The 27,021-nt window shown below is 41.8% G+C and overlaps 1 protein-coding gene across 8 annotated transcripts in view; it reads right to left on the reverse strand.

The window, feature by feature from the left end:
- DDR2 (discoidin domain receptor tyrosine kinase 2) overlaps positions 1-27,021 on the reverse strand; it is a 156,493-nt gene that overhangs the window by 110,833 nt on the left and 18,639 nt on the right. For 4 of the 8 annotated variants that reach the window (XM_003943389.4, XM_074389856.1, XM_074389859.1 and 1 more), the window contains exon 2: positions 19,281-19,433. The exons of 2 other annotated variants lie outside the window; for them this stretch is intronic. The gene's annotated coding sequence lies outside the window, so the exon portion shown is untranslated. The remainder of the gene's footprint in view (positions 1-19,280; positions 19,434-27,021) is intronic. 2 more of the 8 variants (XM_074389857.1, XM_074389858.1) reach the window with 1 other exon arrangement.

Genomic DNA, 27,021 nt, shown 5'->3' on the forward strand with positions numbered 1-27,021 from the left:
CTAGAGAGGAAACTCTATATGTGGTTTTCCAACATTGTAGCAAACAATAAAGAATCTCTGCACCAGATGATCTGTATACTAGTAGGTGTCAGAAGTAAGACTCAGGTGCAAACTTCTGACTAAATTGTGTGTCCAAAAGTAAAAATAAAACAGAGATTGTTGGTGAAACAGTAGAGCAAAAGGGGTGAGCTGCTCTCACCAAAAGTTAATGTCACACCTTACCCTGTTCACTGGTTACTTATGAAAGCACGTTAATCCTGCTCTGTATGATTAAGTTCTAGGAGGTGGTTTCTGTTATTCATTCATTTATTCATTCATTCATTCATTCACTCACTCACTCATTCATTCTTCAGTGTATATTATTGAGTACCAAACATAACCGGGTATAATGTTAAGTGCTAGATAATCCAATAGGGAATTAAGAGAGCGCAACTGCTTTTGGTGAGAGCAGACCATCCCTTTTGCTTTACTGAACACGATGCATTGGGACGGCAGCCTGAATGGAGGGAGAACGAGACAGACAGATTGAAGATAGGTTCCGGATAGTGAAACAAGCCTTGCTGACGGCTCATATGTCGAAAAAATAATCAAGGATGACTCGGCTTGAATACCTGAATGGATGGTTTTGCCACTTACTGAGTTTGAGAAGAATAGAAAAGTGATACATTTGGAGAAAAAGTAAATCTAGCTTTCACAGAAAGCTTAAATTATCTATGAATCATCCAAGTAGAAATAAGCATTCTGATTGTTATCTAATCTTGAGCTAGAGAGGAGGCCTGAGCTAGAGATATAAACTGGAGGGAAAAAAAATGTGTAAATGGCCTTTAAAGCATGACACTAGAGAAATCACCTAGAGAGAGAATACATGTAAAAAGAAAAGAAAAAGGGGCCTTACTAAGGCTCTTTCAACTCTGCCACACTGACTTTTTTTGCTTGGATTTAGAAGCGGAAGCAAATAGATACACATGTAAAATATATCAGCTGAAATGGACATAGCATGGTCCACGGGGGAAAACGCTGGAACTCGTCTGTTTTTTTGTTTTGTTTTAACTAAAGTGCTATAGGTGAAGGAAAAATGGAGATCTGGATCATTGAGAGCTCTTACAAAACAAATTCTAGCTCTCTCTTGCTCGCTCTCTCTCTCTCTCTCTCTCTCTCTCTCACACACACACACACACACACACTATGACAGATAATAAACACAAATGAAAAATTCAAACCCCATGAGCCTAAAATGCTTCATCTTCTCATCCTTTAATAGGACACAAGAGAAATAAAAAGCCAGAGTTGCCCTAACATTAGTTCATTCCTCTCCCATGACTCATTAAATACTGATTTTACCTTAAAATTTACGATTAAGAGAAATTGGTCTCATGTGAATTAATGGAGCTCTTCCCTGCACTGGACTCGGCAGGGTCTATCTGACATAAAGCAACGCAGTTTATGGGGAATAAAACAGGGAGATGTTCCTCTATCCTTCCAGAACCGGGACCCCACCTCTGCGAACACCAACCGGCTCCCAAAAGATTCCCTCTAAGAGGCTCTTTCTGTGCACAAACTTTTTAATGATGTATTAATTTTTCTTGAAAGGTAGGGTAGAGGAAAGAATTTGGAAGTACATTTGAACTGACTGTTATATCTACAAAATTAATGTCTTCATGTCTAATTACAGAACTAAAATGGGCAATTAGAGTCCATAATTAAAGAATATACATAATGAAATTACAGTGTGCAATGATTCAGGAAAAATCTTAATTATACTCTGTGAACCTGAAGTTCCTGGCACTATCTCACATTGCTATTTTCATCACAGAAATCATCTGCATGAGCTCATCTCACAGGTTTCCCATGTCTCTGAGTGGGGATGCTTCACGGGGACAGAGAGGCCCTGAGAACGTGCCCACTGGTAACTTTCACTAAGCCCAGTCAGCACAGCCCACACTCATGAGAATGGCCACCAGTACATTGAAAAAACCAAAACTGTATCTCGTGACTAATGTGATGGAAAGCTGTTCTCTGGACAGTTTTCAAAAATTAATCTTTTACCACAACATGATGAGTGGAGATTTTTATTTAGAAGTACCATCAAAACACTGGGTCAGTTAATTAAGAAACAGTAAAGTATACATCAATCTATATGTATATACGTATATTCATATACCTAAGTTTAGTATAAATACGCATGTGTGTACATATATAACATACAGTTTTTAAAAGAGTGTGAAGAAAGACAAATACATCATGTACGATGTAGTCTGTGTAGGTCCGGGCACTAATTTGTGCACTACTGTACAAAAAACAGTTCAGAACTAGTGGCTCACACCTGTAATCCTAGCACTTTGGGAGGCCAAGGCGGGCAGATCACGAGGTCAGGAGATCAAGACCATCCTGGCCTACATGGTGAAACTCCGTCTCTACTAAAAATACAAAAATTAGCCGGGTGAGGGGCAGGAGAATCACTTGAACCTGGGAGGTGGAGGTTATATTGACCCGTGATCACATCACTGCACTCCAGCTTGGCGACAGAGCAAGACTCTGTCTCAAGAAAAAAAAAAAAAAAAAAAAAAAAAAGTTAGAAAAGCAAAAAGTCAAGGTGCAAGAGGGAAAATGTGAAGATGTGGAATGCTGAAATTCAGTCAAACATTTTTTATTAGCACTGCTTATGTGTTGACTCATTTAAGCCCCATCGCACCTCTATGAGATAGACACAGTTGTTTTATAGATGAAATAACGAAAGCACAGAATGGTTAATAATTTGCCAGTTACTCAGCTGGTAAGTGATGGAGCCAGGTTTACACGAGCACCTAGCTGCAGAGCCTAGCAGTGGCCCACTGAAGGCTTTTGAGCAACAGAGTGACAAAAGAAGGCGTATCAAGAGTATGTGCTCTGGCAGCTCTAAAGAGAATGATCTAAAGTTCAAGGAAAACAGCAAGCATAAAACTATAGCAATTTCCCAGAAAAGTGGCCAAGACAGTCTGAACATTGAGAGTGACAAGTTAACGGAAGGAGAATGAGAGACATCATGGGAATAGACAGGGTATCTGAGTGACTGGTAGGTGTGATAGGTAAGGCAGGTGAGAGATGACTGTGTTTTTTACCTAAATGACAAAATGAATCGTGAAAACATTATCAGAGACAGGAAAGGGAAGGAAGAATATAATGGAAGAGTTGAGTTCTTCACAGATGTTATGTCTTCGAGATGTCTGAGTGCTTCCACAAGGAAGTGTCCATCAGGCAGCTAGAGATTCCAGACAAGAGCTTGATTGATCGTGCTAGAGAGGCTAGTTGGAAAGGAGACTGTAAAGAGAGAACCCAAGCCAGGGCAGCCTGACAAGCCCAGGGAGAGAACACAGAGGAGAAGGAAAGAGGGGTCACCAAAAGGACATGACTCCAATGTAAAAAAGGCAGCACAGTAGTTATTAGTCACCACCTCCCAGAGGCTTCCCAGCCTTCACCTAGACTAACCCGCTCTTCCTCTATCATAACTCACACTCTTGGGACATGCTAACCCTCAGGAAATGCTAACAATATGATCACTGCTATTTATTAAAATTGCTCAACAATCAGCTCTGAAAGGACAAAGGTAGCCATCTGTCTTGTTCCCTGTTGAATCCTGGAAGCCTTGTGCTTAGCCTGGCATTAAATAAATACGTCCTGGGCAATGAAGGAGTGAGTAGAGGACGGGAGGAACTGAGCTGATGAGAAGTTGGCAGTAGGGATGCATTCCCAAGCTAGTGCCATTTCTACTGTACCCCACAGCCTTCTCCTCTCCCGACCAATGCCCCCAGCTTCTCAGGGGCAGCCCTCACAGCTCAGTGATGAGTGCCCACATGATACACTCACATGTTACAGAATGTGTGTGTGTGTGTGTGTGTGTGTGTGTGTGTGTGTGTGTGTGTGTGTGTGTATGTGCCAACAAGGTACAGAGAGGCCAAGCCACAGCCACTTTTCCCCCCGCAGACCACACCCCTCATTTACTGTGAACCTCCTGGCACATGAAGAAAAGATTAAATACAGCATTTCAACCACCATAACAAGCAGAAAATGTTTACCAGGGCCAAAGGAAAAAGCAGCATCCCACCCTCTGGCCTCACACCACTAGTACCAGAGTCAAATCACTGAAATTAGTGTTCTGGCTCCTCAGCTAACATAACCACTTGCTCCTGGCAAATCAGAGAGAGGCCACTTATCCTTCCAGATCACATGAGCCTCTGGCTGTCAACAGACAACAGAAGCACCAGGGGTTTGCACTTGGTTAAAGCAACTGAAATCAGAGGCATCCACAATGCTGAATTCAGTTGCCTTATCCAAAGTATCTGGGTTTATATTCGCTAAATTATTAATGCCCAAGAGGAAACTAGAGTGCAACAGCTCCTTTAATCGTTGTGATCATGGCTCTTCTGATCTGTCAGCTTGGCTAGGCTATAGACCCCAGTTACTCAAATACTGATCTAGGTGTTGCTGGGAAGGTGTTCTGTAGATTGATTAAAATCCATCATGGGTTGACTTTACGTGAGGAAGATTATCCTAGATACTAAACAGGCCTGATTCAATCAATTGCAAAGGAAAAAGCAAAGCTGTGCTGAGCACCATGGCTCACACCTATAATCCCAGTACTTTGGGAGGCTGAGGTGGGCAAATCACCTGTGGTCAGGAGTTCGAGACCAGCCTGGCCAACACGGTAAAACCCCATCTCTACTAAAAATACAAAAATTAGCCAGACATGGTGGCAGGCTCCTGTAATCACAACTACTCAGGAGGGTGAGGCATGAGAATCACTTGAACCTGGGAGGCAGGGATGCACCACTGCACTCCAGCCTAGAGGACAGAGTGAGACTGTCTCCAAAAAAAGAAGCAGAGCTGAGATTTCCCTGAAGAAGAAGAAAATGAGTTCGGCATAGTGCCTCTCACTTGTGCCAGCACATCTGACACACCTGATGTCCCAACACTTGGGATATGGATTCCAAAGTGAGACTGAAAATAAAAAGATCTATATTAAAAGTCTGTTTTCATTAAAAAGATCTATATTCTCAGCCAGGCATTGAAAACATCAGGCAGAACTAGATCATGCTAAATATTCAAATATTATAATCTTTGCTAACGTCACATGGTGACAAATACGTGCAGGATGTTTAAGGGTAGTTCTGATTTCAAACCTGCAAATAATAGTGACTGCAAATATTTTTACTAAATTTTATATTCCTTTTGTTATTATTTCATTTTATGCATTTAGTAGAAGTGAATAGTATTTTCATATCTCATTAAAATTGTGGCAGCTATCTCAAAATATGTTATATATTAACTGCTTTACATATTACTTTGAAACTATAGTAATTACTAAATCCTTTTCCCAAAGGAACTAAAGTGCATTTCCTTAAATATTTTCTCAGGTATTGAAATATATCAGGAGTCTGCCCCTGACTCCACTGCCAGATACCTGTGAATGGATAATAGTTCTGCTGCACCTAAGTCAAATGTCTCCCCAGCTTCACCTGTTTAATAGCATGGTAGGTTGATTTGTGTCCAAGAAAGACGTCTTTAACAACATGGTAGGTTGAATCATGTCCGAGAAAGACCCTATTTCCAAATAAGGAACCATAGAGTTAAGGTTATATTCATAGGTAACCTTAGGAATGTAACCTTATTTGAAAATAGGGTCTTTGAAGATGTTATCAAGTTAAAATTAGGTTATCTGGATTAGGATATCACCAAATGACTAAGATCTAAGAGAAAGGAGAAAAAGATTTGGACACAGAGACAGAGAGACATCACAAGGAAGAGGGCTATAACCACCAAGGCAGAGACTGAAGGGATTGTAAGAGCCGTCAAAAATTAGATATCAAAGAAAGATGCTTCTCTAGAACCTTCAGAGGGAACCAGCCCTGATGACACCTTGATCTTAGACTTCCAGTCTCCAGAACTATGAGACAATAAATTTCTGTTGTCCTAAGCCACCCAGTTTGTGATCACTTCTTGCAGTAGCCCCAGGAAACCCATAAAAGCAGTCAAATCCATTTTTCCTTTTCTTTGTAAGTATTTTTACCATCAATCACAAGTGAAGGTCTCATGTGTCCAACAAGCTTAACAGCGTTTTCACATCAAAAAATTAGCCTGGATCTCCCTTGCCTTGGCACCTTCACTTCCAGTGGCTTTCCAATAAAACTGTATTTACAAACAGGTTGCTGGGCCACAGGCTGTCATTTACCACTTTGATTTTTTTAATGTTGAAATAAAACTTTATTTATCTCGATAGCTGAGTTTTTGGTATCCCCTTAAAGTTTGTACCCCAGGGGAGTGCTTCACTACCTCACCCTAATTATCCCTCCACCTTCTTCCCCTCTCCCCTGCCCCACTTTATTCATTAGTTTGCATTTTTCCAGGCTGAATTGTTCTCTTTCCTGCCAGCCTCTCTCTCACACTCGCTCTGAGTAATAATTCTCAGTCCCCAGTGACTCTGACAATTGACTGCATCTGCAAATTTTAATAACAGCTAATATTTCCTGCAGATAATTGAAGAAGATGTCAATTAAGGCCAATTCTAACCAGATGCTGACAGATCTTCCCTAGACACTTCCCTTCAGGGAGAGGGATAGTGTCATTGTTGGGGTTGCAGGGGTGTCTTTGGTCATTCTCCTGCCACATTTATGCAATCTAAGTCATCCTAATCATTTAGATATCATATTGAGAACGTTGCATAAAAGATGGTAACTAGGTAAAGGACAGCTCATCTTACGCTGCTCCCTCCCTCACCACCAGTGCATTTCTTCCAAATAATGTCCTTTAAATGTATTTAGCCCTGAGTTTGTTTGTGTACGTGTGTTTGTTCTTTTCTACAATTTAATGAGACTGCCCGCTCCCTGATCCACCCTTCTGTGCATGGTTGTAAAGGTTCCCTGTTGACTTGTGCTTTATTGCAGTGTGACCGAAGGAGCTCTGGACAAGAATTCAAGCCACTGGGAAACACAGGCTCTGCCATAGTCTATCTGTGGGGTCTCTGGCCAAGCCACTTGCTCCCTTTAGCCCTCCCTTTTCTTCATCTGTAACAAAGAATAATGATCTTTTTTCTTGTGGTGGTTATGAGTCAAGAGAATAACAAGTGTTCAAGTGCCTTGTTACTAAAGTAGGTACTGTACAAAAGCTTACAAATACAGATGTACACAGAGGATCCTTGAATTATTGTTTGTAATCACAAATCACTGGAACTGGGGGACTGGCAGCAAAAATGGTATGCTCAAACAACAAATGATTCTGCCATCATTCAGAAATAACTGACTTGGAGATAGATAGATGATCAACAGATAAACAGATATGAATAGTTCCATTTTGAAAATGATGTGTTCATATATATATATATATATAGCCATCCAAAGTTGCATGGAGATATATATATATATCCTAAATAATTAGAAAAATATATGTATTGCATACATCCTAAATAATTATAAAAACATCTGTATTTGTGAAACTTTGGAAAAAATGTTTAGAAGGATAAACATCAAACCTAAATGTTAAGAAAAATAATTATCTCTGGGGGATTAGAAGTGTTAACTGGGAAGGGAAATTTTACTTCTTATTTTATATAATTCTTAAGTGGTGAGATTTGAGGTTAGTATACCTTAGGGATTTTCAGGTTTTTAATTTTTTTTCAATGCAGGAAAAATAAAATGCTATATGAATGCCAGCTTTTCAGCTGCAACCACGTGCCAGATGATTTTACACACATGCTCCATATGGTACACATTTTTAATCACTAAGCCTCCCCCTTTCCCCTACACACATTTTTTTCAGCAGCTGGGGAAACTAATCCCACAGTGATAAAGGGGTTTGCTCAAGATTCCGTAACTAGTAAATCAGAGCAATGATCCATCATCCACTTTGACTCTAACTCTTCGTACTCTTTCCGGAGTTCACACTGACCCATTGCCATCAAAGCTACGCCTGTCCTTCATTTGTTCATTCATTCATTCCACAAATACTTACTGAATGTCTACCCTGTGCTTAGCACCGCACTTGGTCCCAGAAAGAGCTGCAAAGATGAACGAGGCAAGCTTTCTGCCCTTAAGCACTTCAAAATCTTTTGTGCTGCTAATAAAAAACAGAAGGAAAAAGAATGAGAGAGAGAGAGAGAGAGACAGACAGACAGACTGAGAGAGAGGGAGAGAGAGAGAGAGAGACAGACGAGAATAAACAATTGGGAACTGTCCATCTGCCCTGGTTTCTCCTGTGAGGTTGAGCGAGATAACGACTCTGATCACCCCCTTCTAACAGTGCCCTTTGTGCTGGAACATGGCAGAGATGCTCTTGCTATTTTGGTACACAGTTTCTTAACCTTCTTCATGGTTTTTGTCCAACATGGACATAAGGGTGGTGAAAAGAAAAAAGAGGAGCAATATATTTGTAGGAATTTGAAGGAAGAAAAAGGCTCTGGTCATGTTAGGAGTTATTCAAGAGATGAAGTTTAAACTGGCTAAAAATGAAAAAAAGAAATCCTCTGACTCAAAATAAAGAAAAAGAGACTTACTGTGGGCCTGTACGTGATTTTCCTGAGAATTTTCAGAAATGTCCTAAATAGTCTATATATCCTTCTCCCCTTATGTATCTGGGGATCACAGATTGGACTTTATTGATTAACAGACCATAAACAAAGGATTTAGGGAAGTGTGAACCTTTATCTCTACAGCTCACTTAAGTAGGTTTTTTTCTTCCCATGGAGTTGACTCTTTAATTCAATTTATATTATCTGTTATATCTTTGCAGGTGCCATAGTTTTGATAAAAGGCAGCATGTATGAGTGGCAAAAAAAAAAAAAAAAAAAAAAAAAAAAAAAAAAAAATCATACATGCAAGTCCCTGTTCATCAGAATCACTGAGGACAGCATTATAAAGGAAATAGGACATGAGCTAGGAAGGATCAAATTTAACACTGAGGCAGGCAGGGGCCACTTAACACACAGTGGGAACCTAAGGCGCAGGCAGATGAATGAGCACACCTAGGGCCCTGAGGGGGCAAGGTTCACCCAGCTGTAGCGCTGCAAGGATCCTTGGCAACCACCTACTCCACAGTCCCTTGTTTCCTTCTGAGACCTAGAGAGTGCTCCATCTGAGATCTAGAGGGTGAACTAACTGCCTTGCCAAAATCACACAGCAGTACCAAACAGCTTACGTTAAAAGAGGCTGCCAGTCCATTTTATGATGTTTAATGCATGCTCTGTAAACAGAGAGGTTCAGAAAGGGGAAGTTATAGACATATATAAGAAATAGGAAGTCTGAAAAGGCTTTTGATTTGTGTAGAAAATACACATGGGAAACTGTGAGAAGATAATTGGGATTTAACTCTGAAAGACCTCGAATATCAGACCAAGGAGTTAAGACCTTGTTTTCTGTCTAGGTAACAGAGAACTACTCCATAAGTTCCAGCAGAGCTCAAATAGAAAACTTACTATTTTTTATCCCTAGGAACAAGACTAACATATGAAAATAATTTAACTAGGAGCAAGGAAAGATATTCCTGAGAATGAAAAATTCTCAGAATCCCAAGGAAATAAGGAAATTACCTAGATTTTTCATGTATTCTCTCAATAAATATTCCTTTACAATGTCTTCCCTTTTAAAAATTATGTAACTTTTTTTTCTGATTAAAAAAAGTAATGCATGCTCATTTATGAACTTTCAGTTGCATAAGGAAACAAAAATGCCTCCATAATCTCCTTAGGGAAATAAGGAAATTACCTAGATTTTTCATGTATTCTCTCAATAAATATTCCTTTACAATGTCTTCCCTTTTAAAAATTATGTAACTTCTTTCTGATTAAAAAAAGTAATGCATGCTCATTTATGAACTTTCAGTTGCATAAGGAAACAAAAATGCCTCCATAATCTCCTTATCTAAAAGCAATCATAGTTAACATTTTGGTATATTTTCATTGGAGTTTTTTTCTATAAACTTTTACATCACTGATTGCATATATCTATATAACATTGTGAAATCCATCTTGATTTAACATAATACCATAAATACCTTCTCGTGTTATCTAAAACTCTCAAAATCCATTATTTCAAAGGCTCATAACTTATATACTTAACCATATACTCAAGCCTGGACATTTAGGGGTTTTTTAGTACATAATTCTATAATAAATTTGTATGTAATCTTTGTGTATAGATTTTTTCCTTTTCAGGATTTTCCTTAGAGTACATTCATAAAACTAAAATTCCTAAGTCAAATATTATGGAAAATTTTTAAGGTCAATCATCTATCTCATCTAATTGGTTTCTATTTCTGATTATTTAATAGTTAAAAAACATACAATTCTGGGGTTAGGAAGAATTACTAGAATTTTTATTGAATGAAAGTAGCTTCTCCTGTTTTAATATCTCATTTAATTAATAAATATTTAATATTTGGGCCAAAAAATTCATAAAATTAGTTTGCAGTGAAATAAAAGTCCAGATTAAACTGAATATCTACTCAGCCCTTCCCCGAGTTTTGCCCTGCTGCCTTCTTCTGTCTTCTGATCAGTACTACAGCCCCCTTCTTTTTCTCACTCCTGTCCTCCCCCAGCCTCTCAGACTCTTGGATATTTTCAGTTCTCTGATTTATTAGGGGGTTTCCATTTTGCATTTCTGAGTACAGGCCTCAAGTTCACATGCTGAGGCTTCTGCACCCTTGTCTGAGACTTTGCAAAGTAAAGTTTGGAAACAAAAACATTAATGGTGCTTTCCTGATTTTCATGGCCTGTGTGTTTCTCATTATCTTCCCTTGGATGCAATCATTGGCTTTTATTCCAAAGTCACATGAGGCTGGACATTGCTCTTCCCAGAGCAGGGAGACTTCTCTAGGACTAATACTATGGAGAAAGCTGAGTCACTGGCCTCTTGTGTAGTCAAGTCCCCTCCACTGTATCCTGCTTGCCATGGTTCTGCCTCAGGTTCCTTCACCGCCCACCCGCTCTCATGCTGGCCCCCCTAACAAGCCTCTCCACCCCCAACTTCTTTCCCTTCTAATCTTTTCTATACATTGCAGCAAGATCAAGTTTCTTACAGCAAAATCCATATAATTTTACAGCTCTGCTTAAACATCTGCAGCAGTTCTTTGTTACCTACATGGGAAAGAAGATCCAATATTTTGTAATGAATCCATAAATATTTATTTATTGAGTTGACATGAGATAGGAAACCTCTTTTAGCAAGCTCTGTAGGTTTTTTAATGGGTAGCCAGAGCATTAAGCACTGTGCAATCTGTACAATGAGCTCTATGTCTAGTTTGGGAGCTAAAACAGACACATGAAAAGTGAAATGATTCAATCCTGCATATTTGACTGACAGATGTCACACTCAATATTTTTCAAACTCAATTCACTCTCTTTTCCCCAGTCTATGTTTTTGATCTAATGGTTCCATTATTCAAGTTCTCAAGACAAGACACATACAGGCCAGGGATACTGGGAGATTTGAGAGACAGAACACTTTGGTTTTGCAATGTCCATTGAAATCCAGTTATTACTTATTCATTTTCTTAGTTGTATATAGGGTGAATAAAGAAAGAAATTAATAAAACATCTCCCCACTGTTGTGAGCAGATATCAACCCCACACACCCAAACTGTGCCTCAGAAGCTGAAGTCTCCGGAGCCCCCTCGTTCAGTCATTCCATTTAGAAAAAGTCGACTAGGACATCTCCACATATCTTCTTGATTCCCTTCTACTTGCTTCTATGGAATCCCAATCAATCCAGATATTAGAACAACCATAATAGTATTTCCAAACACTTCATATTTATAAAACACTCATCCAAACATTATCTAATTTAATCTTCACACACACACACACAAAAAAAATCACATGATATGCTTTTATCACCTTCATTTTACAGATGAGAAACCCACGCTTTAGGGAAATTAAGCCACACAAAACTAGGTTCTTTTCAGTGCAATAAACATATGTCTAATTTCTTATATATGTCAGGTACTAAGGGCAAAAAAAGTATATGAGATGAAGCTCTTTTCTATCAATGACTTTACAATCTGGAGAGAGAGACAGACTCCCAGTGGATAATTTCCACATAGTGCAGTATGAGAACAGACGGTGTGCAAGTTGCTGCAAAAGCAGGGAAGAAAATGTCCAACCCAACCTGCAGATTCAGGGAAGGTAGCTGGGGTGGTTATGTCACCCGGACAGGAACTTGAATGAGGAGTTTCAACAACTGGTTGAAGCCAAAGTAGACTCTGGAATTAAGGAGAAGACTCTCCACTCATGTCTACCCCGCCTCTTCACAAACCCTTGCAGTGTCCTGGGCTATGCAGACAAAGGGAAAAGGAACTAAGTAAGAATAAAGCTTCCAGAGCTACAACAAAGATTCCCACAGAGTCTCACCCTAAACCTCTTTGGCTCCAGATAACTCTGGATGAGGAAAAAGAATCTCACTTCTCCTACACCCACCTCCTCTGAAATTTGGTTCTGGAAAGAGAACCAAGACCTCCAAGACTTGCAGAGCAGAGTACCCACATCCTCGAGTGCTGACACGGGCCGCACCTCCCTCCTCCCACAACCTCCGGCTTGACTGTGTGTGCGGAGCAGATGCCTCCATGCCAGCTTCTCTTCTGTATTTCCTGATCCTTGGCCTAAGTCTCTGCCTTCTGTCTGTGTACACTTGGCATACACACGCAGCTATTCTTGGAGCTTGTGTGTGCCATCATTTCACAATTCAAAAACCCAAATAAGAGACAGGTGGTGGGATTCTCCAAGGGAATTAAAACAAGGACTCTGAGCCCACACAGTCTGCCCAGTGAATAGCTCAGAAGGGGGCCGAAACCAACGCTACCTTTTTAGGAGTAAAATGTGTGTTACAACCAACTTGTACAAGTCTTTTTATTTCCTTAGTCCCAAATATATTTTTACTCAGAACTTTCTTTTGATTCCAAGTCTTGGGGAAAGTCAAACTTGTGTTGAACAGTTAATGAAATCAATTTGTGGAGGAGGGAGTCGGTTCAATAAAATTCCATTAAATTACAACCATTGCTTTGAGGAGGGACATATTAAATGGGTTTTGGAAAGTCACAGGCTCTGTGGTACCATTATCCAGATGAATTTTAGGCTCAAGACCCTTTCCAGGTTACTTGGGAATTATGGTTTATGGTTCAGCTTCTCTATGAATAGCAATGGATTCAGAGGGGCTTGCAAAGTTTGCCCCTGGGGCAAGACAGCATAGCTATTTCCATTCCTCTAAGGAAATATTTAGGGTCACACACATGTGTTAGGGTCAGTAAACTGTTTTCTATAAAGTCCCAGATAGTAAATATTTTTGGCTTTGTGAGTCATACAGTCTCTTTTACAACTATTCAGTTCAGTCAATACAGCACAAAAGAAGCCATAAACAATATGTAAATACATGAGCATCACTGTGATCTAATAAAACTTTAGTTACAAAAAGAGGTGGCAGGCTGGATTTCACCAGCGGCTACAGTTTTTCAAACCCTGTCATAAACCATTTGCTCTGTGCAGGAGCGTCACTCTGAGGAGGGAAGGTGTCCAGTGACACCTCGAGAAAGGAAGTTGCTTTGATGCGAGGGAACCTCAAGGTTGTTTTATCATTACCTAAGTAACTGAGTATCAGAACCTGCATTTAACATGACCCCTAGGTGACATGTATACATGACATCTGGAGACCAGCTAGTCTCAAAGGCCAATCAAATTAAGATTCTAATTTAATCTGAGGTTTTCGATCCTGCATTTTTAACAAGCTCTTTGATGATGTCAATGCTCTCAGTAGATGATATTTCAGATAGCAATGATCTATTTTAGACCATTCTCTATGAGACTCAATACCGAAGCAGAACATAAGTGCAGGGGGGTCCCAACCACCCAGCACCACCTACCTTCTCTACCACCCCAAAAAATAATGCCTAATTAAGTCTATGCTAAATGTTACACAAAAGCAAAAATATTTGACAGAGACTCAGACCTTACCTAGAGGGGATCATGGTCTTTTGAGTGTGAAAAACAAAAAACTCGATGTCTCTTATAAGACCATTAGATACCAATGAGAAATCCTGAAACATGCTATGAAAATCTAGAAAGAAGACTTCCAGAATCCTCTGATCCATAATAAAAGGAGAAACCAGGAGTTCTGTGTCCTAAAAAGCAGAAAGTTTGAGCAGGTTCAGGCTCAGGAGGCAATTCAGTGAACACTGCTAGCCAGAAATACGTAACAACATTGTTCCTGCAGCCCACAATTTGGGGCTAAAATAGGTAATATGATATGAAGAATTACAAAGAAATGAGAATTGAAACAAAGAAAATAAGATTCTACCTAGCAGCTCAAATCTGCTCTGAAATAGAATTTGTGGCTAACCCTTCAATCTACTCTTAGAAGTTACAACAATCAGCCGGGCGCGGTGGCTCACGCCTATAATCCCAGCACTTTGGGAGGCCGAGGCGGGTGGATCACGAGATCATGAGATCGAGACCATCCTGGTCAACATGGTGAAACCCCGTCTCTACTAAAAAAAATACAAAAACTAGCTGGGCATGGTGGCGCATGCCTGTAATCCCAGCTACTCGGAAGGCTGAGGCAGGAGAATTGCCTGAACCCAGGAGGCAGAGGTTGCGGTGAGCCGAGATCGCGCCATTGCACTCCAGCCTGGGTAACAAGAGCGAAACTCTGTCTCAAAAAAAAAAAGTTACAACAATCAAAGCAAAAACAAGAAATTGGGACCTTAGAAAATGCTTGCTCGAAGTGTCTCATGCATATATATTCGTATATTTTCTAAATGATTTATTGTCATGACACCTTTAACCTGATCCAGGACGGCAGTCACACTCAGCAAGAGGGACATCAGAAATGAGCATCTCTAACAGTGAAGTCTTCCTTCCCTTAGAACACACAGAACACACACACTGAATCCCTAAAACGGTGCCCAGATGTCTTAGCCCAGCCAGCAGTCCGGGCTCTCCACAGTCTGGCAAGAGTCCTCCTTTCCCGTGTTACCATTCACCACTCCTCAACCCAGCCCTCCGCACCAAACAGACCGTCATTTCCCGCCTCCCTCGAGTCCACATTCCCAGCACGGTTCTTGCTCACCAGATCCCTCTGGGTCCTTGTCGCCTAGGTCAGCTCCAACAATAATGACCCACATCTTTCCTTCTACATATCAAATTCCTTCCTAAACCCCAAGGCTTAGCTCAAGCTTCACGTCCTCCATGTTCAAAGCATGTGTTCCTTGAACATCCCAGCTACAAGTGTTCTGTCCTTCCTTCAGCCACCTGCCACGGCCCCGACTCACGCTTCCCTCCCCGAGTGCAGTACTCTTTTTTGTTCCCCTCCTTTCCTATTAGCCCATGAGAAACTGAGGCTGGAATTTTGTCTTCTTTATATCTGTATCCCTTCAAACTCCTTCCAGAGCCCCTTACCCATCACAGGTGCTCAATAAACTTTGTCACCTCTTTGGTAAATAAAAATATTGTCCATAATGCATGAATCCCATGAACAAATAAGAGCATGTGATTCTCTAGACTGCGCCCGCCTCCTCCCCAGTTCTTTCTTCATGTTACTGAAGCCAGCTCTCAGCTTAGGCTTTTTAGAATGTTTCTGGAGCCCTGTTCACCTAGAATTGTCTAGGTCAGCCTTTGGCTCCTCCCCTCCATTCGTCTTTGAAGAATTTTTTTTTTTTTTTTTTTTTTTAAATGAGACAGGGTCTCATTCTGTCATTCTGGCTGCAGTGCAATGGTATGAACAGGGCTTACCCCATCTCAACCTCCCAGGCTCAAGCAGTTCTTCAGCCTCAGCCTCCCCAGTAGCTGGAACCACAGCCAGACACCATCACACCTGGCTAATTTTTTTTTTTTTCATACAGACAAGGTCTCGCCATGTTGCTTAGGCTGGTCTCCAACCTGGCTCAAGCGATCCTCCTTCCTCAGCCCCCCAAAGTGTTGGGACTATGGGCCTGAGTGACTGAGCGGCCTGAAGGGCTTCTTTCCTCAGTTTCTCATAGGCTGTCCCCCTCTCTGGTGAAGGGATACCCACAATAGACTCTCTGGTTAGTTGAACTGACAGAACTACTCACTGACAGTAGACTCTCTGGTTAGTTGAACACTGATCCTGATCTTGCCTTTCTAAAATAATCCTGGCACAGCCATGGTTATTTTAGAAAGGCGAGATTTCAGAGGTTGAGGTTTATGCAGCAACACGATCACAGAGTTTTGCTTGCTTCAGCTGCAATCCATTCTGAGAGAAGCAGACATTTCCAGGTGTGTTCCTGTCACAGCCAGATCACCCTCCTCCCTGCCACCCCCACCTCCGACGCCCCGGCTTGCACTGTCTTCATGCCCTGGAAAGTGTACACAGCAGAATATATGAAACCAGAACCTCTGACCAGAGACTTAAGAAAAACACACCATTCCTAGGCCACTTGTTAGGCGAAAAAGACAGTTGCTAACGAATGAAGGAAGACGAAGCCATAACTGGAAATGCAGGCTTTTCCCTTTCAAGGAGAAATTAATGTTGGCAGAGTTGCTCTTTGAGCTGCCCCTCAATGATTTTGGAAGAGCCATTTTAGAAGAGAGAAGGAAAGGAAGACAGCGTGAATGGCAAACGGAGAGAAGAAAATGGAGAAAAAGGTGATGGAAAGGGAAAACAGAACCGGAGGGAAACAGAGGGAGGAGGGAGCGGAAGGGAGACGGAGGTAATGAGGATGGAAAAGAGAAGCGAGGAGACTGGGGAGTAGGGAGGAGAAGGGAAATGAGAAACGAGAGGGTGGAGGAAGACTGGGGGCACCACCACTGGATCTCATAAGCACGGGCCTGGCCGTGGTGCTGTGGTGGTTTTAACTTCTCCTGCTGGGAACTCTTTTTTTTTTTTTTTTTTTAAGACGGGGTTTCACCATGTTGGTCTGGTCAGGCTGGTCTTGAACTCCCGACCTCAGGTGATCCGCCTGCCTTGGCCTCCAAAGTGCTTGGATTACTGGGAACTCAACATCCACTAGGGGACCGGGCCCCAACAGCTTGTTAGAAACACTCAGCACTACAAAATCTCTATCAGAGTTTCCTAGACCCAGACTACTGAACAGAATTCAGGAGTTCAGTCTCCAAAGGCTGTTGTTACCCTTCTGCTCTCTGTACCCACTAAAGAGGCAAGATCTTTGAAAAGCAGGTGGCCACACATCCGGAGTATGCCTCATGTTCCAGATTACCTGCTAATAACTTCCCCTGTCCTCACTAGTGCTCCAGATTGGATGCGGAATTGTTTGATTATTAATAAGAAATATTCATAAGAAATACAAGAAACACTGAAACTTAGCAAATCTCTAAACAGATTGAAATACTCAGTCTGATCATTCCCAGAAAGAGAATGAGTCTGAATTGGTGACCAGGATTCTTCCTGGAGGAGCCAAGGTATTTGAAACAGTTCCAGGGATAATATGACGGTGAGAGTAGAAGACGGCACCGAAATCAGGCTTCACAGGACAAGGCTATATATAGCACATGCCTTGAATATTGAAATCATAATTTATGGAAATCATTATTTAAGATTGGTGGCCAGGCATGGTGGCTCATGCCTATAATCCCAGCACTTTGGGAGACCGAGGTGGTAAGATTACTTGAGCTCGGGAGTTCAAGGCCAGCCTGGGTAACATAGTGAGACACCATCTCTATAAAAAATACGATGTGGTGGTGTGCGCCTATACCTCCAGCTACTTGGGAGGCTGAGGTGGGAGGATCACTTGAGCCTGGAGGCAGAGGTTGCAGTGAGCCAAGACTGCACTACCACACTGCAGCCTGGGTGACACAGCAAGACCCTGTCTTTAAAAAAAAAAAAAAAAAAAAAGATCCAGTGGCGGAGGAAGAAAAGACCACAGTGATAGTTTCTGAAAGATAAAGCAGAACAAATCATAGATAAATAATGTTTGAGAAATCTCATGTAACAGAGAAACCCTATAATAATTTCTGGTTGGTGGTGAAGCATAGCAATGAATTATTCATTCTAAAATGTACACTGTGAAGGCTCAAGTTAAGACCTCCTAACTCTCCCATACCAAGAGTCTATCATAAGGTAGGAAGGGAGGGAGTAAAGAGGGAGGGAGGAAGAAAGGGAGGGAGGAAGAAAAGGCAAATTTCAAGGCAATCTGTGGGAAGAAGGAAACCTAAGATATTAAATTATGAAGTGAATTATTACCACAAGGAAGCTAAAGAGCAACGAGGCGTTCCCTAGAGAATAAACAGAAAGGAGGGGATAATCCAAAGAGCGTCTTGACAGGGAGGAGTCATCTTCTGGGGAATCTAAGAAAACACTACTTTAGCACCACCCTTAGCCCAGTAATCATTCATATTATTTACACAGTCATTCATTCATTCAGCACACATTCCAGAAGCTGTGAGGAATACAGTAAAGCCTCAGTTGAATCTAACGGCTCTTACTGAGCATCCATGTGTCAGACCCTGTGATAAATGCCAGAGACACAGGCAGGAAGGAGATATGGAGCTCCAGGCTGGGAAGGTCTCAGACACAATCTAGAAATTGTTACAGCTCTAGATCTGTCGGTGAGATTTGAGCCTGCCAAAGGATGAACTGAGAAGTCCCATTCAGACCAAAAGTCACCTGCAGCAGACCACCTTGATATGTAAGAATGGTTTCCTAACATAAGTTCTGCAATATAGCACGCTTCTCTTTTTGCCTTGAGTCGCAGCTAAGTGCTGTACGAATCTGCAATAAGTATCTGTGGGCTAGGTTTTCTTACATTTAATTCCCCCAAAACATTATTACAGAACTCTTGTCCTATTATCCTGATTGTAGTGCTTCCATTAAGTACTGTTTTACTCTAAATCACCTCAAGTTATTCCTAGAAGAAAGCAACTTATAAAATAATTATTAAAAACAAAAACAAATTATAACATTAGGAAACATGGATTGACCCAGGGACCCCTGAGATTCCAGTGGCTCCTGTAAGGGCAGAGAAGTGCCAGAAAGAGGCCAGATACCCTGGCTCACTCAAACCTGAGGAAGACACTGAGGCCAGGACCTCCAGAACTGCCCTCTAATCTAGGGCTGGTCACAGCCAGATCAATGGAAGTGAAAATGAGTTAATTGACAGTCCACATCAGACTTCCCATAGAGTCAAATACATCGTCTCCTCATCACATAGCAGCTCTAGGCACAGAAACCAAGTGTTCAGCTTTCCCTGTGCCACCAGGCAGGATAAGTGGGGCAGATTCAAGGTGAGCCACACCACTCCTGCTGCCACTCCCAATCTCATGTGGTGACAGAGCCTCAGTGACCAGACCTACTTACATCAACAGGTGCAGAGCATTCTCTGTGGAGCAGGATTCTCAAAAACAGCTGGCCTCTGCTTCTCTTCAATTATTTCGGCTTCTTTAAAATAATTCAAGCCACAAACTTTGGAACTTTCTAGAGCACTGAACCCCAGGCAACTTGTAGATCTTCCTTGATGGAGGGGGGGAAAAAGGAGAAAGCAATATTTTATTACAGACTTCTGTTCCATTCATATGTCTTTCCTCCTTGGCACTCCTGGCCAGCACTGTGCAACAGAAGCCTCCCAATCACACCAGGCACTGAAGGAATTGGATGCATCCCAGAGGATCTCAGAGGGATGTTGTTTATACCTACTGATACTTGCCCAGTTAGAATTTAAAACTGAGAATTTAAAATTTGTTAGGCCGGGCACGGTGGCTCAAGCCTGTAATCCCAGCACTTTGGGAGGCCAAGGCGGGTGGATCACGAGGTCAAGAGATCGAGACCATCCTGGTCAACATGGTGAAACCCCGTCTCTACTAAAAATACAAAAAATTAGCCGGGCATTGTGGCGCGTGCCTGTAATCCCAGCTACTCAGGAGGCTGAGGCAGGAGAATTGCCTGAACCCAGGAGGCGGAGGTTGCGGTGAGCTGAGATCGCGCCATTGCACTCCAGCCTGGGTAACAAGAGCGAAACTCCATCTCAAAAAAAAAAAAAATTTGTTGTGTATTAACTCAGTAAATAATGGTAATTTGATTGAATAATGATTGTTATAAAAATAACTTTATCTTCAAACTTGTTACAAAAATAATTTTATCTTCAAAACAAGAAGAATGACATTGTTTTACTTTTTTTTAAATCTCTTAAATATTTGGCTTGACCAGGCATCGTTGGATTATCATATCTGCTTCTGGATTTGTTACAATGGCACACGTCACTGAACTTCTGGAAAACTCCACCATACACTCGTGAGAGAAGGCAAATAAAAATAACAGTATTATTTTAAAAATAATTTCGCTCTGTGGATCTCCTGAAAGGATCTCAAGGACTCCCAGGAATCCCAGAACACACTGGGAATCACTGCTTCACCCAATAAAAAGTGAGTCTCATTTCCACTGCAGGTCATCCCCCTTCTTCAGAGGTAACGAGTTATCAGTTACTAGAATAATTTTCTAGAAACATTCTACACATATATAAAAACTATGGATTTATAGCGTTTGGGGAGGGGGCGGGGTCTGCTGTTGTATTCTTTAGACAGGGTCTTGCTTTGTTGCCCAGGCTGGAGTGCAGTGGAGTGATCATAGCTCACTGCAGCCTTGAACTCCCAGACTCAGATGATCCTTTTGCCTCAGCCTCCTGAGTAGCTAGAACTACAGGCACATACCACCATGCCCTGCTAATTTTTTTTCTTTCTTTTCTTTTTTTTTTTTTTTTTTTTTTGCAGAGACCAGGTCTTGCTATGTTGCCCAAGCTGGTTTCAAACTTCTGGCTTCAGACAATCTAGTGATCCTTTCACCTCAGCCTCACAAAGTGCTGGGATTACAGAAGTGAGCCACCATGCCTTGAGATGCATAGTTTTTCTAATTTAAAAAATTGAATATTAGTATGCTATACATTTCACCTTGGCTTGTCTATTATACATGTGGGGACAATTTCAGGCCTGCATACATAGTTACCTCTTTCCTTTCCTCCGATCTGTGGTTTCCCTCTGAATGGATGTAACTCTCTACAACTGTGTACAGTGTCACAGTGCCAAGGCGGGCTGCTGAATGGCTACTATCAGTTGCCCATTTCTTTAGTAAAGGACACAAGACTTAATGGGAATAAAATGGCCACACAAAGCAAGAACAACTGCTACACATCTGAGCATAACTTTCATCTGGCTTCTAGTTTCCTTAGAAGGTATACAGCTGAAGTCTTACAAATTGGAAAAAACACCCACATTTACCATACTGCTGCGCTTTTCTGCTTGGGGCTTACCTCACTACTCCAGAAAAACTTACATTAACAATCTCTGAGCCAATGTTTATAGGGATGTTTACAACCACCAGCTTCTCTAGTTCTTAAAACATTCACTGTCATCAGCATCACATCAGCTCCAGGGAAGAAAACAGGCCTCAAGTGTTCACAAACAGTCTTTTTTTTTTTTTTTTTTAAGACAGTTTCACTCTATCACCCAGGCTGGAGTGCAGGGCACAATCTCAGCCACTGCAACCTCTGCCTCCTGGATTCAAGCAATTCTCATGCCTCAGCCTCCCAATTATCTGGGATTACAGGTGTGTGCCACCACACCTGGCTAATTTTTGTATTTTTAGTAGAGACAGGGTTTCAACATGTTGCCCAGGCTGGTCTCAAACTCTTGACCTCAGGTGATCCACTCATCTTGGCCTCCCAAAATGCTGGGATTACAGGCATGAGCTACCATGCCTGGCCCCCAAACAGTACTTCTGAAAGCTATTTCCCTGCAGTACTAAGGTGCCAAAAGGTTAATCCTGTAGGTTCACAATTTTCCTGACATAGAAGCTAAAGGAAACCCCCACCTCATAAAGCTAATTTGCTTTGATCACACTGAAGTTCTCAAATGCTAAAAGGTTTTTTGTTTGTTTGTTTTTTAAGGCAGGGCCTTGCTCTGTCACCCATGCTGGAGTACAGTGGCATGATCATGGCTCACTGCAACTTCAGTCTTCTAGACTCAAGTGATCCTCCTACCTCAGCCTCCCAAGTAGCTGGGAGTACAGATGCATGCCACCTCACACAGCTAACTTTTGTATTTTTTATACAGATGAGGTTTTGCCATGTGGCCCAAGCTGATCTCCTAACTCCTAAGCTCAAGCAATCCTCCCACCTCAGCCTCCCAAAGTATTGGGATTAGAGGCATAAGCCACCATGCCTGGCTACAAGTGCTGAAAGTTTTGTAGACCATCTGAGTTCATGTCCTCACTCAGATTTACTAGCTGTACAATCTTGGGAGGTTGCTTAGTGCCTACTTATAAAATAGAGATGATACATACGTGATAAAGTTAGAAGAAAGCATAATTGTAATTACGTACAGAGTGTTCCTACCACAGAGTGGGTACTCAGCACTGAGTAATTGTGAAGTCCCTTCTCCTTATTGTCTATGAACCATAATGAGCTGTGGGCTGATCTTATGTCCTAGCCTTAGCTGGCTTTTCAGGGAACCCCAGTGGTCTCGTCTTTTAGGAAGTCTGAGGATGTAAGAAACTGGGATAAAAGAAAATGGCAGAGCATTTTTTCCAAACAAAAGGAATTCCCCTGGAGACTGTCATCTGTCTGATTCAAAATGAGAAGCACAAGTCCACTTTCCTGTATCCCTCCCCACTAGGCCAGGAAGATGGGGACCAACAGTCCCTGCCCTTCCGTTTCAGCTTTCCAATCTGCCTCCAAAATTACATAGCCCAGTGTGGTTCACACTTACGGTTCCACAGAGCCTAGAGAAAACCCCGCCCAGGCTTGGAGGAGCCCTTCAGGTAAGCATGACAATCCTTCCAAGACTAGAACCAGCACATGCAGTTACAGGATGTATTATTATCTCCATTTACAAATGAGGAAACTGATGTTTGGAGATGCTAACTATATTTCCCATGCAGCCCTACTGAGGGCAGAGTCAGAATTCCAAACCAAGTCTGTCCTATGCCAAAGTGCATGTTTTCAACCACATCATTCATGTGACACTCCAACTAGAAAAGATAACACCGTTCCCATGATGTAGCAAGGCCAGCCAGTTTCATGGAGACAGTGAGATTTCACAGGAGAGACAAATGTCTTTAACCACAGGCTGATGGTCTTAATAACCTAAAATTATAACTAAAATCAAAATCAAAATTCTTAAGAAAATCATTCCTAAACTTGACAGGAAAGTAGAATACCAAAACACCAAAGAGTAAACCAAAATTTGACTCATTTCTGGATTATTGTAGATTATTTATTTTACTTAAATTTAATTAGTATTTTGTTAGGAGATTAAGATTATTACATTATTTCAATAGATTATTATTTTAATAGCTTCATAATTTGATAGTAATTTGTTCAACCATGTTTCTGAGTCCCTAGTATGTAATATGTAATATAGTTGACATAAAGATGAAAAAACATGTTCCTTGGCCTTAAAAAAAGATACAATGGATATTATATGTTTGGGTTGGTAAGGTAATAAGAAAGAAAAGAAGAAGGTGCTAAAGAAGGGAAATCAAGTTGAGTGTTCCCTAAAAATTGTTGGAGTGAGGAGGCATCATTTGACCTGACTCTTGAAAATCACTAGGATTTTCAGGTAGAAAGAATGCAGACAAAAGCCTAAGAAAAGGGAACAATTTGAATAGGCAAGTTATGGGATAAGAAGATTAATAAATAGTTGGCTGGAGGACAGGAACACACAGGTAATTGAAGACAAAGCTGGAAGATGGTTGGCTCCAAAAGCCAGTAAGGGGTGAGTACAAGAGAGCCAGGAAAGCCTTTGGAGGAGTGGGATGGCAGGCTCAGAGCTCTGTGGGGCTGAACCTGGCACGTGGGGTGTTCTGAAGGAGAGACTCGGCACATAATGACCAATGAAAGCCTGATGTACAATAACATCAGAAAAGAGAAATAAATGATGTGGATCTATAATAATGCGGGGAGGGGCTGAGCATGGTGCCTCATGCCTGTAATCCCAGTAATTTGGGAGGCCGAGGCAGATGGATCACTTGAGGTCAGGAGTTCAAGACCAGCCTGGCCAACGTGGTGAAAACATGTCTCTATTAAAAATACAAAAATTAGCTGAGCATGATGACACACACCCACTGTAATCTCAGCTACATGGGAGACTGAGACATGAGAATCACTTGAACCTGGAAGGCCGAGGTTGCAGAGAGCCAAGATTATGCCACTGCACTCCAGCCAGGGCAACAGAGCAAGACTGTCTCAAAAATAACAATAATCATGTGGAGAGGATTGAGGACTGACCAGTGATTATCACAGGAGGGAAGAAGGAAGGAGTCCAAAAGCTTGGGTGTCTGGCCTGCATGTGACCAGGAGCACACTGTGTGTCTGTGTGTGTGTGTGTGTGTGTGTGTGTGTGTGTGCGCGCGCGCGCGCATGTTTGAGATGGAGTCTCGCTCTGTCACCCAGGCTGGAGTGCAGTGATGCGATTTTGGCTCACTGCAACTTCCACCTCTGAGATTCAAGCAATTCTCCTGCTTCTGCCTCCTGAGTAGCTGGAATTACAGGTGCACCACGCCCGGCTAGTTTCTGTAGTTTTAGTAGAGATGAGGTTTCACCATGTTGGACAGGCTGTTCTTGAACTCCTGACCTCAAGTGATCTGCCCTCCTCAGCCTCCCAAAGTGTTAGGATTACAGGCATGAGCCACCGCACCTGGCCTGCTATTTTTTTTTTTTTTTAACCTGGGAAAACTGGTTTCCTTAGAGTGAAGACAAGTAGACACGTCTTGACTTTGGCATTCAAGAGAGGGGTTGGTCTTAGAAATCCGCATTTGAACTTCAGCTACATAAATGCCATAATTAAAGTCTGAAACAGATGATATGACCCAGGAGGAAGGAAGAGAAGGAAAGCAAAGACAGAATGTTAGGGTACCTGCATGGGGTGGGTGAGAGGAGAACAGCTGTGTTTCTTGGTTACCATGTTCTAGGTAAGACTCACGGCAACTTAAAAATGGTTCCAGACCTAATCCAACTTCCTTATCTTACAGATGAAGAAAACCCAAACCCAAACAGTTAACTGATTTATCCAAGGCCTCACAGCTTCTTAGTAGCAGGACTGAGACTAGATGGATTAAGTGACCTTTGGGAATTAGTGTTGCTTAGCAACTGAACTAGTTGCTGTATATCACATGATGTGGTTGGAGTCAGAGAAGCCTGAGAACACACTACAAACTTCGTTTATCTTTGTTACATCAGCCCAGCACTGTAACTGTGCCCAACAGTCTGATCAGCTCAGGGGCTCAGACCGTATCTTATTCATCTTATCACTGTCCCCTCTACCCTCTCTTTTTGTATCACTGCCTCCACCACCAGAGTTACTGCAGAGTAGAGAAATTGCAGATTATTATCCTTTTTGAATACGGAGCCAGACTTTTGAAAGGAGCTGAAGAGTTCATTTAGTATGAACATAACCCCTGGGGAAACTGAGGCTCAGAGACATTCAATGACTTACCCCAGATCACCAGTCAGTGATGAAGCCTGGACCCAAAACCCAACTCTTCTTTCTTTGCATGACACTACCAACCTCTAGTGAAAGAGAGTTATTTTTAAGACAAGCTCTCTAGTCCCTAATTTCTTGAAGTATATTCTGTGTGGTCCTCTCCTCTCCAGGTGCTTCTTTTAAAAAGAGCTCCATGATCCAAAAAGTTGGTGGAGTGCTCTAAGCAAGCCCTCTCTTGGATAGTCAAAATGTATATTACCATATTAAACACTTTGGGAAGTCTTTCATACGGTAAAGAAACTTGCTTAATTGTCTAATAATATTTTTGGAACTAATTTGACCACAGAACTGTGGCCCTGTAATCTACTTAAAAACCCACAGATTTCCAAGAATTGCACTTTGGAAAACAGTGCCTAAGTCTTATCAGCAAGACTTCCTTTGTATGTGTCAAGCAGAAATGTCCCTAGTGAGTGGTCTTCACTGTGGGAACAGGTTGGAGAGTGATGAGAGACAGAAGAAGGAAAAAGACGCAACAAATAGTCCTAGTCTCTTCCGGAGCCCTCTGCTCTCCCAGCAACAAAGGGTGAAACAGCTACTAAGCAATTTCAGCTTGGGATCCTCACCCATAAGCTTAAGGCACTGTCTCCTGCTAAGGGTTCTGGTGGGAAAATGAGTGTTTTTGTTCTCATACATTCCACACCAGCTCATGTGCTTGTTCCACGCTGCTTCTGCCACCTTTAGTGGCGATAGCATCTTGTCCTTCCACACCCCTCTGGCTTTTCTTTGTGCACTCCACCACCCTGATCTAAACCCTGTCCCTTCACATCTGGACTACTGAAAGGAGTGTTCTCTTTTTCTTTTTTGTTTGTTCGTTAAATTTTTTCCTCAGTGCTCCTTGGTCTGAGAAAACAGTGTCCTTCTCTCCTGCAATTTACTTACATGCTGCTGTTACATCTGAAGACAATACTTCACCTGCTTTCAGATAAAGGAAATGCTCAAAATTCCATAAGATCCAAAGTTCTATTTAATGTCAGAAAACATACCTATGAAATGCTATTGCTTCATGCTCCCCAAGGCAAATATCCCACCACCCTAGGCTCCTGTCCTCACTGTTAACTGAACCAGCCAGCCATAAGCAATCTGACTGCCAAGCCTCTCTTCCACTGCTCTTTGCTTCCTGCCTATCAAATTTCTTCCAATTCTTATTCAATTTGTAGCATCCAGCGCCAGTTCCCTGGCTATACAAACCCACACACTCCACATTTGCAGATTCTGAGCAACTAGTCCCACTACTTACTTGCACTGCTCTTTTACTGCTCCCTGAATTTTCTAACTGAAAATAAACTCAGAAAGGGAAAGGACGATGTCTTATTAAATACAAGCCTCTTAGTAAGTAATCAAAATAACAAAAATCAACAACAACAAAAAAACCCTCTTGCTAAATACAGGAATGAATCTGTCAGAGGCATTTGAACCAGAGCAACTCCATCTTGAATAGAGGCTAGGTAAGATGAGACAGACGTGCTGGGCTGCATTCCCAGAAGGTTAGTCACAGGATGAGACAGGAAGTCGGACCGAGGTACGTGCAGGTCACAAAGACCCTGCTGTTAAAACAGGATTCAGTAAAG

Source organism: Saimiri boliviensis, chromosome 19, assembly GCF_048565385.1.
Source record: "Saimiri boliviensis isolate mSaiBol1 chromosome 19, mSaiBol1.pri, whole genome shotgun sequence".
Lineage (NCBI taxonomy): Eukaryota > Metazoa > Chordata > Mammalia > Primates > Cebidae > Saimiri > Saimiri boliviensis.